Raw genomic sequence first — 14,003 nt, forward strand, 5'->3', positions numbered from 1 at the left:
TGAACATACTTTTTTTTTTACATGATCTTTATTTTAGTGACTTTGATTGTATTTAAGATATCCTTGAACCTGATTTTAGCTTTGAGCATTTTTGCAGATGTCTTCAGTACTATTGTGGAGAATCATGCTCCCTTCAAAAAATGAATGGTTCAAGGTAGATTGAATGCCCGGTACACTTCGGAATCATCAGAAGTCATTCATAAAATGGATAGATGCTTGGGTCAAGGCCAGGAACACATGCTTAGGCTCGAACTGGCACGCTTTTAAGCCACTGAGGAATCATTGTGTAAGACAAATCAGAAAGGCTAAATTTGATTATTATGTAACTGCTCTTTCCGATTTGTAACCTGGCTAAATTCTGGAAAACTGTCAAATCCCTGAAGGGTTCTACTTCTTCCTCTCTGCCACAACAAATATACTCAGACACTCATTATGGGGAAAAAAATGCCACCATTGATGCATTTAATCACCATTTTATTTCAGCGGGCTATCTCTGAAATAACTTCTAAGCCTCTTCACAATGATATTGGGCTGGATGCTGATAGGGGAACCTCGCTGAATGAGCAGAGAAATTACATTCAAAGCTTTTTTTTTGGCTATTTACAGAAAAATAAGTCCTGGATGCTTTGCTAACAATAGACAACAAGAAATAAACAGGGACTGACCAATTGTATCCCAGTCTGCGTAAGTGTGCAGCGCCCATCATTGTTGGCTCAATAACCCACTTTGTTTTAATTTAACATTGTTATAAGGAAATATTCCAAAAGTATGGTAATCAGCTCTTGTGCTGCCACTCCATAACGATGGGGATAGTAGTGATTTTAATCAGTATCGTCACATTTCAAGGCTTCCTTGTCTAGCTATGATTCTTGAGTCCTTGGTAAATGTACAACTTTGCTTAGGCCTGGGCATAGCACTATTACTCCAACCACTACAGTTGTTAATGACCTTGTCAACGCTTTAGACACTACAATGAAATGTGCTGCTTTGTTTGTGGACCTGTCAAAAGCTTTTGATACTGGCGATCACGCTATTGTATTGAATAAGATGTCCTCGATAGGCCTGAGGTCTGACGCCTGTTCATGGTTTCATGATGATCTTAGTGACAGAACTCAGGCCGTCGTGATTGATGGGCTTCAGTCTGAATGTCTTGAAGTATGTAAAGGTACCCCAAGGGGGTTGGTTTTGGGACCTGTTCTCTTCACTATTTATATAAACACCATTGGTCAATCTGTTAAAATGTGTAAACTTCATCAATATGTGGATGATACTACTATGTACAGTGCATTCGGAAAGTATTCAGACCCTTTGAGTTTTTACACATTTTGTTAAGTTACAGCGTTATTATAAAATTGATCTAATCTACACATAATACCCCATAATGACAAAGCGAAAACAGGTTTTTGCACATTTATAAAAATGCCCAGAAACAAATACCTTATTTACATAAGTATTCAGACCTTATGTTATGAGACTCAAAATTGAGCTCAGGTGCATCCTGTGTCCATTGATCATCTTTGAGATGTTTCTACAACTTGACTGTAGTCCACTTGTGGTAAATTCAATTGATTTGACATGATTTGGAAAGGCACACACCTGTCTAGATAAGGTCCCACAGTTGACAATGCATGTCAGAGCAAAAACCAAGCCATGAGGTTGAAGGAATTTTCTGTAGAGCTCTGAGACAGGATTGTGTTGAGGCACGGATCTGGGGAAGGGTACCTAAAAATGTGTGCAGCATTGAAGGTCCCCAAGAACACAGTGACCTCCCTCATTCTTAAATGGAAGAAGTTTGGAACCACCAAGACTCTTCCTAGAGCTGGCCACCCGGCTAAACTGAGCAATCGGGGGAGAAGGGCCTTGGTCACACTGACAGAGCTCCAATTCTTCTGTGGAGATGGGAGAACCTTCCAGAAGAACAACCATCTCTGCAGTACACCACCAATCAGGCCTTTATGATAGTGTGGCCAGACGGAAGCCATGACAGCCCACTTGGAGTTTGCCAAAAGGCACCTAAAGGACTTTCAGACCATGAGAAACAAGATTCTCTGGTCTGATGAAACCAAAATTAAACTCTTTGGCCAGAATGTGAAATGTCACATCTGGAGGAAACTTGGCACCATCTCTACGGTGAAGCATGGTGGTGGCAGCATCATGCTGTGGGGATGTTTTTCAGTGGCAGGGACTGGGAGACTAGTAAGGATTGAGGGAAAGATGAACAGAGCAAAGTATAGAGAGATTCTTGATGAAAACCTGCTCCAGAGCGCTCAGGACCTCAGACTGGGCGAAGGTTCACCTTCAACAGGACAACGATCCTAAGCACACAGCCAAGACAACGCAGGAGTGGCTTCGGGACAAGTGTCTGAATGTCCTTGAGTGGTCCAGCCAGTGCCTGGACTTGAACTCTATCGAACATCTCTGGAGATATCTGAAAACAGCTTTGCAGGGATGCTCCCAATCCAACCTGACAGAGCTTGAGAGGATCTGAAGAGAAGAATGGGAGAAACTCCCCAAATACACGTGTGCCAAGCTTGTAGTGTCATACCCAAGAAGAGACTCAAGGCTGTAATTGCTGCCAAAGGTGCTTCAAGGCTCTGAATACTTATGGAAATGTAATATTTCAGTTTTAGATTTTTAATTACATTTTTTTATGTTATTCTAAAAACCCGTTTTTGTTTTGTCATTATGGGGTATTGTATGTAGATTGATGAGGGATTTTTGTTGTTGTTGATTAATCCATTTTAGAATGAGTCTGTAAGACAACACAATGTGAAAAAAGTCAAGGGGTCTGAATATTTTCCTGAATGCACTGTATATACACTACCGGGTCAACAGTTTTAGATCACCTACTCATTCAAGGGTTTTTCTTTCTTTTTTTTTTACTATTTTCTACATTGTAGAATAATAGTGAAGACATCAAAACTATGAAGTAACACATATGGAATCATGTAATTAGTAACAAATAACATTGTTAAACAAATCTAAATATATGTAAGATTCTCCAAATAGCCACCCTTTGCATTGATGACAGCTTTGCACACTCTTGGCATTCTCTCAACCAGCTTCATCATGTAGTCACATGGAATACATTTCAATTAACAGGTGTGCCTTGTTAATTTGTGGAATTCATTTCCTTCTTAATGTGTTTGAGCCAATCAGTTGTCTTGTGACAAGGAATGGGTGGTATACAGAAGATAGCCCTATTTGGTAAAAGACGAAGTCCATATTACGGCAAGAACAGCTCAAATAAGCAAAGAGAAACGACAGTCCGTCATTATTTTAAGACATGAAGGTCAGTCAATACGGAACATTTCAAGAACTTTGAAAGTTTCTTCAAGTGCAGTCGCAAAAACCATCAAGCACTATGATGAAACTGTCTCTCATGCGGAACGCCACAGGAAAGGAAGACATTTTACATTTACATTTTAGTAATTTAGCAGACACTCTTATCCAGAGCGACTTACAGTAGTGAATGCATACATTTCATTTCATGCATTTTTTAATTTTTGGTACTGGGCCCCCATGGGAATCGAACCCACAACCCTGGCATTGCACACACCATGCTGGCGTTGCAAACACCATGCTCTACCAACTGAGCCACAGGGAAGACCCAGAGTTACCTCTGCTGCAGAAGATAAGTTCATTAGGAGTTACCAGCCTCAGAATTCCAGCCCAAATAAATGCTTCACCAAGTTTAAGTAACAGACACATCTCAACATCAACTGTTCAGAGGAGACGGCATGAATTGGCCTTCATGGTCGAATTGCTGCAAAGAAACAACTTCTAAAGGAGACCAATAATAAGAAGAGACTTGCTTGGGGCAAAAAACACAAGCAATGGACATTAGACCGGTGGAAATCTGTCCTTTGGTCTGATGGTTCCAACCGCCGTGTCTTTGTGAGACGCAGGGTAGGTGAACGGATGATCTCCGCATGTGTAGTTCCCACATTGAGGCATGGAGGAGGAGGTGTGATGGTGGCACTGTCAGTGATTTATTTAGAATTCAAGCCACACTTAGCCTTCATGTCTTAAAGTAATGATGGACTGTCATTTCTCTTTGCTTATTTGAGCTGTTCTTGCCATAATATGGACTTCGTCTTTTACCAAATAGGGCTATCTTCTATATACTACCCTCCCTTGTCACAACACAACTGATTAGTTCAAACGCATTAAGAACGAAATAAATCCCACAAATTCACTTTTAACAAGGCACACATGTTAATTCAAATGCATTCCAGGTGACTACCTCATGAAGATGGTTGAGAGAATGCCAAGAGTGTGCAAGGCTGTCATCGAGGCAAAGGGTGGCTAATTTAAGAATCTCAAATATAATATATACTGCTCAAAAAAATAAAGGGAACACTTAAACAACACATCCTAGATCTGAATGAAAGAAATAATCTTATTAAATACTTTTTTCTTTACATAGTTGAATGTGCTGACAACAAAATCACACAAAAATAATCAATGGAAATCCAATTTATCAACCCATGGAGGTCTGGATTTGGAGTCACACTCAAAATTAAAGTGGAAAACCACACTACAGGCTGATCCAACTTTGATGTAATGTCCTTAAAACAAGTCAAAATGAGGCTCAGTAGTGTGTGTGGCCTCCACGTGCCTGTATGACCTCCCTACAACGCCTGGGCATGCTCCTGATGAGGTGGCGGATGGTCTCCTGAGGGATCTCCTCCCAGACCTGGACTAAAGCATCCGCCAATTCCTGGACAGTCTGTGGTGCAACGTGGCGTTGGTGGATGGAGCGAGACATGATGTCCCAGATGTGCTCAATTGGATTCAGGTCTGGGGAACGGGCGGGCCAGTCCATAGCATCAATGTCTTCCTCTTGCAGGAACTGCTGACACATTCCAGCCACATGAGGTCTAGCATTGTCTTGCATTAGGAGGAACCCAGGGCCAACCGCACCAGCATATGGTCTCACAAGGGGTCTGAGGATCTCATCTCGGTACCTAATGGCAGTCAGGCTACCTCTGGTGAGCACATGGAGGGCTGTGCGGCCCCCCAAAGAAATGCCACCCCACACCATGACTGACCCACCGCCAAACCGGTCATGCTGGAGGATGTTGCAGGCAGCAGAACGTTCTCCACGGCGTCTCCAGACTCTGTCACGTCTGTTACGTGCTCAGTGTGAACCTGCTTTCATCTGTGAAGAGCACAGGGCGCCAGTGGCGAATTTGCCAATCTTGGTGTTCTCTGGCAAATGCCAAACGTCCTGCACGGTGTTGGGCTGTAAGCACAACCCCCACCTGTGGACATTGGGCCCTCATACCACCCTCATGGAGTCTGTTTCTGACCGTTTGAGCAGACACATGCACATTTGTGGCCTGCTGGAGGTCATTTTGCAGGGCTCTGGCAGTGCTTCTCCTGCTCCTCCTTGCACAAAGGCGGAGGTAGCGGTCCTGCTGCTGGGTTGTTGCCCTCCTACGGCCTCCTCCACGTCTCCTGATGTACTGGCCTGTCTCCTGGTAGCGCCTCCATGCTCTGGACAATACGCTGACAGACACAGCAAACCTTCTTGCCACAGCTCGCATTGATATGCCATCCTGGATGAGCTGCACTACCTGAGCCACTTGTGTGTGTTGTAGACTCCGTCTCATGCTACCACTAGAGTGAAAGCACCGCCAGCATTCAAAAGTGACCAAAACATCAGTCAGGAAGCATAGGAACTGAGAAGTGGTCTGTGGTCCCCACCTGCAGAACCACTCCTTTATTGGGGGTGTCTTGCTAATTGCCTGTAATTTCCACCTGTTGTCTATTCCATTTGCACAACAGCATGTGAAATTTATTGTCAATCAGTGTTGCTTCCTAAGTGGACAGTTTGATTTCACAGAAGTGTGATTGACTTGGAGTTACATTGTGTTGTTTAGTGTTCCCTTTATTTTTTTGAGCAGTGTATATTTTGATTTCTTTAACACTATTTTTGGTTACTATATGATTCCGTATGTGTTATTTCATAGTTTTGATGTCTTCACTATTATTATACAGTGTAGAAAATCAAAAAAATAAAGAAAGCCCTTGAATGAGTAGGTGTGCCCAAACGTTTGACTGTTATCAAATCCAATCAAATTATATTAGTCACATGCGCCGAATACAACAGGTGTAGACCTTCACAGTGAAATGCCTACTTACGAGTCCTTAACCAACAATGCAGTTTACAAAAATACAGATAAGAATAAGAAATAAAAGTAACAAGTAATTAAAGAGCAGCAGTAAAATAATAATAGCAAGACTATATATGCAGGGGGGTACCGGTGCAGAGTCAATGTGCGGGGGCACCGGTTAGTTAAGGTAATATGTACATGTGAGTATAGTTATTAAAATGACTATGCATAGATGATACAACAGAGAGTAGCAGCGGTGAAAAAGAGGGAGGGGGGGGTAGAAGCTGGCTTGGGGGTAGAAGCTGTTTAGAAGCCTCTTGGACTTAGACTTGGCGCTCCGGTACTGCTTGCCGTGCGGTAGCAGAGAGAACAGTCTATGACTAGGGTGGCTGGAGTCTCTGACAATGTTTAGGGCCTTCCCCTGACACCGCCTGGTATAGAGGTCCTGGATGGCAGGAAGCTTGGCCCCAGTGATGTACAGGGCCGTTCGCACTACCCTCTGTAGTGCCTTGTGGTCAGATGCAGAGCTGTTGCCATAACAGGCAGTGATGCAACCAGTCAGCATGCTCTCGATGGTGCAGCTGTAGAACCTTTTGAGGAGGACCCATGCCAAATCTTTTCAGTCTCCTGAAGGGGAATAGGTTTTATCGTGCCCTCTTCACGACTGTCTTGGTGTGCTTGGACCATGTTAGTTTGAGGTAGAGGTTGTTGTCCTGGCACCACAAGGCCAGGTCTCTGACCTCCCTATAGGCTGTCTCATCATTGTCGGCAAACTTAATGATGGTGTTGGAGTCGTGCCTGGCCGTGCAGTCATGAGTGAACAGGGAGTACAGGAGGGGACTGAGCACGCACCCCTGAGGGGCCCCTGTGTTGAGGATCAGCGTGGCGGATGTGTTGTTACCTACCCTTACCACCTGGGGGCGGCCCGTCAGGAAGTCCAGGATCCAGTTACTTAGTCATTTAGGCAGGTTACGTTAGTGTTCTTGGGTACAGGCACTATGGTGGTCTACTTAAAACATGTTGGTATTACAGACTCGGACAGGGAGAGGTTGAAAATGTCAGTGAAGACACTTGCCAGTTGGTCAGCGCATGCTCGCAGTACACATCCTGGTAATCTGTCTGGCCCTGCGTCCTTGTGAATGATGATCTGTTTAAAGGTCTTACTCACATCACACAGTCTTCCGGAACAGCTGATGCTCTCATGCATGTTTCAGTATTATTTGCCTCGAAGCGAGAATAAAAGTAGTTTAGCTCAACTGGTAGGCTCGTGTCACTGGGCAACCCATGGCTGTGCTTCCCTTTGTAGTCTGTAAAGGTTTGCAAGCCCTGCCACATCCGACAAGCGTCAGAGTCAGTGCTGTACGATTCTTAGTCCTGTATTTACGCTTTACCTGTTTGATGGTTCGTCGGAGGGCATAGCGTGATTTCTTATAAGCTTCCGGGTTAGAGTCCCGCTCCTTGAAAGGCAGCTCTAGCCTTTAGCTCAGTGCGGATGTTACCTGTTATCCATGGTTTCTGGTTGGGGTGTGTACGTACGGTCGCTGTGGGGACGACGTCATCGATGCACATATTGATGTAGCTTCCCTGTAGCTCAGTTGGTAGAGCATGGTGTTTGCAACGCCAGGGTTGTGGGTTCGATTGCCACGGGGGGCCAGCACAGACAACAACAAAAAAATTCTGAAATGTATGCACTCACTACTGTAAGTCGCTCTGGATAAGAGTGTCTGCTAAATGACAAAAAAAAAAAAAAAAACTGTACTCCTCAATGCCATCTGAGGAATCCCAGAACATATTCCAGTCTATGCTAGCAAAACAGTCCTGTAGCTTAGCTTCATCTGACCACTTTTTTATTGATCTTGTCACTGGTGCTTCCTGTTAAATTTTAGCTTGTAAACAGGAATCAGGAGGATAGAATTATGGTCAGATTTGCCAAATGGAGGGCGAAGGAGAGCTTTGTATGCATCTCTGTGTGTGGAGTAAAGGTTGTCCAGAGGTCTTTTTCTCTGGTTGCACGTTTAACATACTGAAAGAAATTTGGTAAAACGGATTTAAGTTTACCTGCATTAAAGTCCCGGCTACTAGGAGCACCTCCACTGGGTGAGCATTTTCTTGTTTGCTTATGGCGGAATACAGCTCATTCAATGCTGTCTTAGTGCCAGCCTCTGACTGTGATGGTATGTAAACAGCTACGAAAAATACAGATGAAAAATCTCTAGGTAGATAGTGTGGTCTACAGCTTATCATGAGATACTCTACCTCAGGTGAGCAATAGCTTGAGACTTCCTTAGTTATCGTGCACCAGCTGTTATTTACAAAAATACGTAGTCTGCCGCCCCTTGTCTTACCAGACGCCACTGTTCTATCCTGCCGGTACAGCGTATAACCAGCCAGCTGTATGTTGATAGTGTCATCATTCAGTCATGACTCCGTAAAGCATAAGATATTACAATTTTGAATATCCTGTTGGTAGTGTGAGCGGACCAAGTAATTTGGTGTCACTAAAGCGGAAAGGTGGAATAAACGAGTCAGGAGTAGGTTTTCTTGATTGAACACAGTTCTCTATTGAGAGATTTGTGACAATACAAACATTCGAACACAATCAATGAGAATAGACGATTATCTTTAAACCATAACAACAATCACAGCTTTGTCACCGTCTTAATGGATCTTCTTGGATAGCTCCCCTCTCTTGGTAGCCATTCTACAGAGATAGTTTAGCAATTGAAAAGGCATTTTCCGTCTCGTCCTTCCACTCTACCCGGTTTGGCAAGTTTTTCTTGATGAGCTTTGTGAGGGGGTTAGCAATGGTTGCATATCCAGGGATGAAACGGCAATAATATCCCATTATCCCTAAGAAGGCCCGAATGTCCCGCTTGGTCCGGTGTCGAGGCCAGTCCCGAATTGCCCTGGTCTTCTCTGCATGTGGGCGTATTTTCCCATTCCCCATGGTGTACCCCAGGTATTCCGCTTCGGAAAAACCCTGGCAGCATTTTTTTTGGATTAGCCATCAACCCTGTGGCTTCCAGGCTCACGAGCACCGCCCGTAGTCGCAGGAGGTGACTATCCCAGTCCTCGCTGTGGATGACCACATCGTCTATGTACGCCGCTGCGTACTCTTGATGGGGCCGTAGAATGGCATCCATGAGGCGTTGGAAAGTTGCAGCGGCACCATGCAGTCCGAAGGGCATCCTCACATACTGAAACAGCCCCTCCGGTGTGGCGAAGGCAGTCTTTGGGCGATCCTCCGGAGCCACCGGCACTTGCCAATATCCCTTCGTCAAATCCAGGGTGGTAAGGAACATGCATTTTTCAAACGTGAAGCATATTTTCCTGCAATCTAGGGCCATAATCATTATGCTTAATTCGATCAAAAAAATTGTATTTTCTTCATATCAAATCACATTTTGTACTGTCTCCGCCTTCTAGATGGTAGTGGGGTGAACAGGCCCTGGCTCAGTTGTACCTCTTAAGCTGTCTGTATTTTATTTAACTAGGCAAGTCAGTTAAGAACAATTTCTTATTTACAGTGATGCCCTAGGAACAGTGGGTTAACTGCCTTGTTCAGGGACAGAACAACAGATTTTTACCTTGTCAGCTCAGGGATTCGATCTAGCAACCTTTTGGTTATTGGCCCTAGGCTCTAACCACTAGGCTACCTGTTGCCTTAGGTAGCCTAGTCAGAAGGATACATCTCTGTAAATCCTCCTGACTGGTGGTTATATTTTTTAAGAAAATAAATATGCTTATATGCATCTCTGCTAAAATCTGGATAAAAGATTGAAAGTCATTTGAGACTTATTCAGTAAATGTAGTAATTGTTTACTTTTCTAAAGTCTACCAATCTTGCCAGCAGGCATGCCAGCTAAGATAGTTAGACAAGCTAGCTACTCTACCTTGATTTAAAGACTGAAATAGCTACATACCAAGAAGCAATGAGGTTGGGAGATTGGGAACCTATCTGGGCTAGCTACAGCCAATTTCATAAAATTACTAGGTGGCTAGTAATATTACAGAGAAACAACAACAAAATTGTAACCACAATGTTATTATTATTATTATTATTGTATTTTTTTTTAACAGGACAAATCTGAGGAGGCATGTGCCCCCTATGGGCATGACGCCTTTGTTGGTATAGACTAGATATCCCATTAACCACAGTATTTAAGAAAGAAGGCTTTTAGCCTAGAATTCAAATGCGTGTGTGTTTGTGTCAGTGCGCCCAGCTGCACACGTTTGTATATGTGTATGTTTTAACTATTGCATCATGTTGTTCTCCACTGGCAGGTGACTCTGTGCCCTATGACAGAGTGTTATTCTGTGTTACCTCAGTTCCAGGAGTCCCAGCAGGACATGGACGGGGAGTCAAGGCGTTCAGAACATCACCAACAGCCCATGACACCGAGACAGTTCCAAGACTGGCGGAATAGTCTAGGCAAGAGTTCAGCACCAGACCAGGATAGACTGAACCTGCAAGGTCTTGACCAGGGTCCAGCACAAGACAAGGAAACACTGCCAGGTCTTGACCAGGGTCCAGCACAAAATGAGGAAACACTGCCGGGTCTAGACCAGGGTCTAGCACAAGACAAGGAGAGACCGCAAGGTCTAGAACAGGGCTTAGTGCAAGATGAGGAAACACTGCATGTTTTTAACCATGGACCAGCACAAGACCAGGCGAGTCGGAAATTCTTCCATCAAGTCCAGGATCAGGATCGTTCACTAGGCTCCAATAAATGCACAACGGAAGAACAGGATCCTTCCATAAAGGTCTCAATCCAGGATGAGGATCCACCAGGGAACCAGGACTATCAATGTAATTTAGACCTGGAGCAATGCACAGCTCATAGCGCAGACCAGGGTGAAAACAGGCTGAGTGGTGTGAACCAGGATCCAGTATATCTTGGTCCCGCACAAGACCACAGCAGCCCTCATGACATCCCCATTCTGGTATCAGCTGGGAACCAGAACCAAATACAGGACTCAAACCATGATCTAGCTGGTGGAATGGATCTACCACACTGCACAGATCCAACCCCAAAACAGGACCAAGAGAAACTGCTTGGATCAGACCAGGAGCAGGCCCTAGTGGACCCAGATAGACGACTTAACCCAAACCAGGACCACACCACAGATGAGGCTTGTGGGGAAGATGCGGGAGGGGAACTAGGCGGCTGTATCCCAGCGGTGGTGATCACTCAGACAGAAGGGGTGAGTAAAGATACAATACCTGATGGAAAATAATAATATTCACTCATTGATATTCATGGTTTTCAACTGTACTGTTCCACACCACTCTAGACTAGAGCTCTGCCACACGGCTCACACTGCCAAATGTCTTCTCTTCCTGAACCCCTTTGTTTTCCCAACTCGCAGGTAGGCCTTTCTTCTCCGTATTTCTTCTTTGTTCTTTGTTTAAACGATGTCTCTGATCATGTTCAAAGCCCAGCTTTTCTGACAGCTTTTTCTCTCTCACCCATCCTCTCTTTATCCGGTTTCATCAAACCATTTTTTGTTATTTCTTCCACTCAAATCTGTTTCTCTATGTTCATATTGTACATGTTTTTATAGGTTTAGGGTGGTAATAAGGCATTCATGTCCTGGTTCCACATATCCCAATGTTGATTAGAGATGGTCTGAACTTCCTTAATAATATAGATTTTTTTTTCCTACTGCAGCTGATTTTCTTATTCGAGCAAATGCATTCTTAAATCACAAAGCCCTCCTTAGTGAATAGGTTGTGTGTGTTTAGGTAAGGGGCATCTCTCTATCGTCCATTTTCTATCCGACCCTCCGTTTTCCATCTTGATTTAGTTTGCACTATTGTCTTTATACTACGCTCACCTGCACTTCTGGCGATAACTCCACTTTCAAAAATAAAACAATATTAAAGTAGGCCTACAAATGAGTCCAGGTACGTTTCTTAAGTAGCTATTCAGCACAGTGGAACAGAATGTTTAAACCAAGCCGCACATACTGTAGTTATAGACTGTAAGATGCTTTATTCAGAGGCGGAAGGATTCCGAGGGGGTAAACATGTGAGAATTTAACTCTCTTATAGCCAGCGCTCCTACGACAGAATCCATTTCCCGCTCTCATGTTCAGTGATCCAAACCGCCTCCAAATAAGTTTCCCTCACAGCCTCTCCCTCACACACGGCAGGCGGAGCCGAGGAGCACTTAAACCAAATTGACTATACCGATCTGAATTATGAAGATACCGATATCATGCATAAAGTTATTTACTCCTCTGAAGAATTGGAATAAGTAATTCCCTCAGATGGCGGTACGGGGGGAACTAATATGAATGCAAATAGGGTTAGCCTCCTGCATTAGTGTCTGATAAACAATTTACAGGCCTCAGTGTTCACTGGGGAATACACACTCTCCTGGCCACACACGCACGCACACACACACTCCCCCCCCCCCCTCCCCGCACAGGAGGAAATGGGGAAGATGCCAATCTGGAGAGAGAGGGTCTGTTCCAGCATCCCCTTTCTTTAGACATCCTTATCTCTATTAACCCCTTGAGCTTCTGGAATTATTACAACTAGATCAGACCACCCTGTTACATTTTAGCATGATGAACTATATAGCATGAAATATAATTTAAGCATACACTAGCAGCTAGTGACTAGCTATAAAAAAGTATGTGGACACCCCTTCAAATTAGTTGATTCGGCTATTTCAGCCACACCCGTTGCTGACAGGTCTTTAAAATCAAGCACACAGCCATGCATTCTCCATAGACAATCTCTATTAGTTTTAGTGAAGGGAAATCTTAACGCTACAACATACAATTCCATTCTAGACGATTCTGTGCTTCCAACTTTGTAGCAACTGTTTGGGAAGGCCCTTTCCTGTTTCAGCATGACAATGTGTGCTCAAAGCGAGGTCCATAAAGAAATGGTTTGTCAAAATCAGTGTGGAAGAACTTGACTGGCCTGCCCAGAGCCCTGACCTCAACTCCATCGAATCCTTTGGGATGAAATGGAACGCCGACTGTGAGCCAGGCCTATTCGCCCAACATCGGTGCCCGACCACTCTAATGCTCTTATGGCTGAATGGAAGTAAGTCCCCACAGCAATGTTCCAACATCTAATGGAAAGCCTTCCCACTAGAGTGAAGGCTGTTATAGCAGCAAAGGAGGAACCAACTCCTTATTAATGCCCGTGATTTTGGAATGAGATGTTCAACGAGCAGGTGTCCTACATACTTTTGGTCATGTAGTGTATCTACAGTTGTCATTTCTTTTGGATGTCCTTTTTACCGTAGGTATTCTGCCATTTCCCATGGTATTTGGCCATTTTGTCTATAGGGATTTTTGTTGTTGTTGTCCTCCTCCTGCTTTCAATGTTAAAGAATGACTTCCTTTAAAAAGAAACGAAAACGAATCCCTTTGAAAATGGCCTCTGTGGCAGTGTCAACATTTAGTGTAAATAGGATCATTTTGGTCATGTAGTCAGTTTTGTCTAAAATAGAGTTTGGAACGTCCGTGCGTCACAGTTGGTAAATTAAGGTTGGGTTTTGATTTGACGTTGTCCATTTGCCCACTAGCATGCAGTAGCATAGACTGTGAGACAGACCTGCCCAGCAGCTTCGACTTTGTTTACATAAGACAACACGTCGCACATTTTTTTTACTTCAGAAATACTACACCAAACACCGTTAGTTAGATGTAAAATTGCGCAACTAAAACATCCTCAGCAAAAACATCAAAATTAACATCAAAGATATCTTAGATTCTTTCTGGGAATTTTGAGGAAGTGAAATCGGTTTCCACGTCTACAGTGTCTCGTGGGGGACAAACATAATTAATGAAACGCAGAATCGGTCAGGAAACACACCTCCAAGACTGAATTCTCGTATTAAATACACACTTGCCAAT

Source organism: Salmo trutta, chromosome 17 (genome assembly GCF_901001165.1).
Source record: "Salmo trutta chromosome 17, fSalTru1.1, whole genome shotgun sequence".
Classification (NCBI taxonomy): Eukaryota; Metazoa; Chordata; class Actinopteri; order Salmoniformes; family Salmonidae; genus Salmo; species Salmo trutta.